Source organism: Rhinolophus sinicus, chromosome 17 (genome assembly GCF_057876585.1).
Source record: "Rhinolophus sinicus isolate RSI-liver-muscle chromosome 17, RSI-T2T, whole genome shotgun sequence".
In the NCBI taxonomy this organism is placed as follows: Eukaryota; Metazoa; Chordata; class Mammalia; order Chiroptera; family Rhinolophidae; genus Rhinolophus; species Rhinolophus sinicus.
Genome location: NC_142517.1, coordinates 160,321,364 through 160,326,840, shown reverse-complemented (window position 1 = coordinate 160,326,840; position 5,477 = coordinate 160,321,364).

Here is a 5,477-nt window from a genome sequence, read left to right as displayed (position 1 = left end):
TTGACTGGCTGAGAGGATTGAATAATGGAAAGCCTTGACAATGTCTGGTGAGTCAGGATGCCCAAAGAAGAATTGGTTTATGCTTGAGCCTTTGAACAAGTTACCATTATCAAGTAGTTCTCTAAAGGACTGTCAGAGCAAAGCTGTCCCTTGGTTCCCTCAAGTGCTATGGAATCATAGGAAGTCTAGAGGTCGCCCCATCCATTCCCCACCAAGGCAACCACCCGGTCTCCAGGATACATTATGTGCACCTGAACATGTCTACTTTGGAGAAATCGCTGCTTATATGCTCGCCTATCTTGTTTTAGAATGACTGTATTGGAAATTTTACCTTATAGATAGTCAGCCAAAATTTGCCTCTCACGCCTACTCGCGGGTCTTTGTTCTGCCACCTGGAACTCACAGTCACTTCCTTATTTTAAGTCAGCAAATGGGCTCCTGACCCCACTGCCGTAGGCCTTCCCTTTCCCAGACTCTTTTCCCCTCAGTTCCAGTGGTGCATTTGGGGGTACATGAATAGAAGGAAAAGCTTCATGGGGAGGGTCCTTCTGAGCACAGTAATGAGAAGACTCTTTTGCAAATTTGTGTTCAGGCTCAGGATAGAGGGCATGATTTAAACTGACACAATGACTGTTCACATTATCAATCATCTGCTACATAATAAAATCAGAACCGAACTTCTCTCTCCTCTGAGAAAGTGTCAGTGGAAGAGGACAGAGTCCCCTCTTGCTGCTGACCTAGCCTTCACTATAGAAATCAAAGAATGTTGGGTTCTTCAATTAAGTAGAGCCCAATCAGGAGCATGGGAAAATAGAGCAGAAATTGGTCACTTGGTTCTCAGGGAGTGAGAAAGCACTGGATGAATGGGACCCATTCTCTGTCTCTCTCTGTCTCACTCTCTTTCTCTCTTTCTCTGTCTCCTTCTATCTTTATTCTCTACTCTGTCTTTATTTTACCCACTTAGAAGACATCTTTTGGTAGAGAAAAATATCAAGAATGGGCTCACAGGAGGGTTTGGATTTGCAAATAATTTAACCTTGTCTTCTTTTATAGCCCTCTGGTGGTTGTATTTTCCAGGGTCTGATTTTAATAACAATAGCTACCATTTATCAACCACTTACGATGAAACATGGAATTGTTCTAAGCAATTGAGCATATTAATTCACTCAATCCTCAAAACAACCTTTGGGAAGAGACTATTATTATCATGAGTTTATAGATGAAATAAATAGGGAAGGGAATGGTTAAGTATCCTGCATAAGGACACACAGCTAATAAGGAGTCAAATGGAGCTTCAAATTGGCTGTCCAACTCCAAAAACTGCACTTTTTCCATTATGTAGAATTCCTGTAAAGGAGAATGTTTTTTTCTAAGTCCTAGCCTAACAAAGTTACCAAATGATTGTGACAAACTATACAGCCAACATTTCAGGGCAGGAGATAGGATATCCAACATGAGCTTTGCTATGGCACAATCTTCTTTTGGAGTTCTGTTTGTTTATAAAACAACCATAAAGTAAGCTGACTGACCCTGGGTCTAGTTTTTGATTGGTGAAAGAAATTGCTTGAAGAACAGGTGTCCTGAAACACTCCTAAAGTTGTGTTTGGTCAAGTAAGGCAATCTTCCTCTTTCTTTTTCTTCTCTCTTTCTTTCTCTCTCCCCTTCCTTCCTTTATTTCCTTTTTTTTGACTAACAAATTCCTGTGACTTTTGCATGAAAAGGATTTCTTTCTTCCTTTTTTTTTAGGCCCCCCCTCAACCTCTACCTTTTGACAACCATCAGCTTATTCTCTATATCTATGGGTCTGTTTTGTTTATTCATTTGTTTTGTTTTTTTAGATTCGACATACAAGTGAAGTCATATGGTATTTGTCTTTTCCTGTCTGACTTGTTTCACTTACCATAATATCCTCTAGGTCTATTTAAGTTGTTGAAAATGGCAAGATTTTATTCTTTTTTATACCTTACTAAAATTCCATTAAATATATATATATATCACCGCTTCTGTATCCATTTATCTTTAGATGGACACCTAGGTAGCTTCCATATCTTGGCTATTGCAAATAATGCTGCAATGAACATAGGGGTGCATATAGCTTTTTGAATTACTCTTTTAGTTTTCTTTGGATAAATACCCAGAAGTGGAATTGCTGGGTTGTATAGCAGCTCTGTTTTTAATTTTTTGAGGAAATTCCATACTATTTTCCACAGTGGCTGTACCAGTTTGCAATCCCACTGACAGTGCACAAGGGTTCCCTTTTCTCCATTTCTTCAACAATATTTGTTGTTTGTTGATTTATTGATAATAGCTATTCTGACCGGTGTGAGGTGATATCTCATTGTGGTTTTAATTTGCATTTCTCTGAGGATGCTGAGCAGCTTTTCCGTGTCTGTTGGCTATCTTTATGTATTCTTTGGAGAAATGACTATTCAAGTCCTCTATTTTTGAATGGGATTTTTTGTTTTGGGGTGTGATTTTTTTTTGTGTGTGTTAAGTTGAATGAGTTCTTTATAAATTGTGGCTGTCACCCCCTTATCAGATGTATCATTTGCAAATATCTTCTCCCATTCAGTAGGTTTCGTTTCACTTCATTGATGGTTCCTTTGCGCAGCAAAAATATTTTAGTTTGATGTCGTCCCATTTGTTTATTTCTTCTTTTGTTGCCCTTGTGTAAGGAGACAGATCCAAAAAGATATTACTAAGACCAATATCAAAGATTTTACTGCCTACGTTTTATTCTAGCAGTTTTATGATTTCAGGTCTTAAATTTAAGTTTTTAATCCATTTTTACTTTATTTTTGTATATTGTGTAAGAAAGTGGTCCAATTTCATTTTTTTGCATGTTATCTGTACAGGTTTCCCAACACCACTTCTTGAAGTGAATGTATTTACCATTGTATATCCTTGCTTCCTTTGTCCTCGACTAATTGACCATATAAACCAAGATTTATTTCTGGACTCTCTATTCTATCCTGTTGAACTATACAAGCTCGGTCAATTAAGTTTGTGAACTCATTCTAGAAAAAGAGCTATATACCTCATTGCTGAATATCACTATGGTCACCTTCGAAGTACCCTGGGGAAGATATGCATCGACGCCCATGCCTAGTCCACCCTTCAAAGCAATTTTGGAACTCTTTTACTAGAATGTCCGTCAGAGCTGTCGTCATATTACCCTTAATGTCCTGAATGTCATCAAAATGTCTTCCTTTCAATATTTCTTTAACTTTGGACACAAGAAGAAGTCATTGGGGGCCAGATCATGTGAGTAGGGAGGGTGTTCCAATACAGTTATTTGTTTACTGGCTGAAAACTCTCTCACAGACAGTGCTGTGTGAGCTGGTGCATTGTCATGATGCAAGAGCTCCTTCAGGACCATTTTTGCACACACCTTTCTCATGCCAAGATTTTCAGTTAAGATTTTCCCAACTGTTTTTCTATCGATGTTTACTTGGTCTGCTATGCTTCTTGCAGTCAGACAAATGTTTGCAATGTTTTCATCAGCACTGCGTGTTACTGGCCTCCCTGACTGTCTCTTCATTAGTGACGCATTCTCTCAACTCAGAAAAATGTTTAATCCAGTTGTACACAGCCGTTTTCTTCATGGCATTATCCCCATAAACTCAGACTAACATGTTTCTGATTTCACTTACACTCTTGCCAAGTATAACAAGAAATTTAATTTTTGTTCATTGCTCTAATTCAAGCTCAGACATTCTTGCAACGGCACACAAAATCATGCAACAACAATAATGAACGCCACCAGCAAGACACTGCCACACGTTGACACGAGCATAGCTGTGAGACATTGGTACACCACGGTTATGGGACTTACTGAGCTCTTTGTACAGTTCTGCCAATGTACCATGTTTCCCAAAAAATAAGACCTAGCCGGACCATCAGCTCTAATGAGTCTTTTGGAGCAAAAATTAATATACGACCAGGTCAATATAATATAATATAATATAATATAATATAATATAATATAATATAATATAATATAATATAATACAATACAATACAATATAATATATAACATAACATAATATAATATAATAAATACTGTGTCTTATATTAATTTTTGCTCCAAAAAACACATTAGAGCTGATTGTCTGGCTAGGTCTTATTTTCAGGGAAACACAGTAAGCGCACGTAGAAAGTTCGCAAACTTAATTGTCAGACCTTTTGTATATCTGTTTTTATGTCAATACCATAGTGTTTTCTTTATTGTAGCTTTGTAGTATAGTTTGAAGTCGGGGAGCATGATGCCTCCAAATTTGTTCTTTCTCAAGGTTTCTTTGGCTAGTCAGAGTCTTTTGTGGTTCCACATAAATTTTAGAATTAGTTGTTCTAGCTGTGAGAAGAATGCCATTGACATTTTAATAGGATTTGCATTGAATCTGCATGTTGCTTTAGGTAGTAAGGATATTTAACAATATTAATCCTTCCAGCCCATGAGCATGGTATATCCTTCCATTTATTTGTATCATCTTCAATTTCTTTCTTCAATGTCTTATAGTTTTCAGAGTATAAGTCTTTCACTTTTCGTGTTAAATTTATTCCTAGGTATTTTATGCTTTTTGGTACAATTGTAAATGGGATTGTTTCCTTAATTTCTCATTTTGATTGCTCATTGTTGGTGTAGAAAAACACAACAAATTTCTATATATTGATTTTGTATCCTGCAACTTTACTGAATTCATTTATTAATTTTAATAGTTTTTTGTTGGACTCTTTAGGGTTTTCTCTGTATAGTATCATGTCATCTGGAAATAGTGAGAGTTTTACTTCTTCCTTTCTGATTTGGATGCCTTTTATTTCTTTTTCTTGTCTGATTGCTGTGGCTAGGACTTCCAATACTATCTTGAATAGAAATTTTGAGAGTGAGCATCCTTGTCTTGTTCCTGAACCTAGAGGAAAAGCTTTCAACTTTACCACTGAGTATGACGTTAGCTATGGATTTGTCATATCTAGCCTTTATTATGTTGAGATATATTCCTTCTATACCCACTTAGTTCGAAGGATGTTTAATTTTGCAAATGCTTTTTCTTCATATTGAGCTGATCATATGATTTTTATCCTTCATTTTTTTAATGTGGTGTATCACATTGATTAATTTACAGATGATGAAACCTCCTTGTATCCCTGGGCTGTATCCCACTTGGTCATGGTGTATAATCCTTTTAATGCATTGTTGAATCCAGTTTGCTAATATTTTGTTGAGAATTTTTGTATCTGTGTTCATCAAGGATATATCAAATAAGCCATCTTTATTCTTGGACCCCTGACTCAACACATTGTGAGATATCTAGACATTCCAGTAGGATACCTTTGCTAGTTCTCAACTTGTTGCCTCTCAGATCCAAATTCACTATTCATTGCCTGTGCTGCAAAAATAATGGGCCCTTTAAATATTTTTCCTTTGCCAATTTGACAAAACATTAGGCTTTTTCAGAAGGGGTTGCTGGAGAAAACTT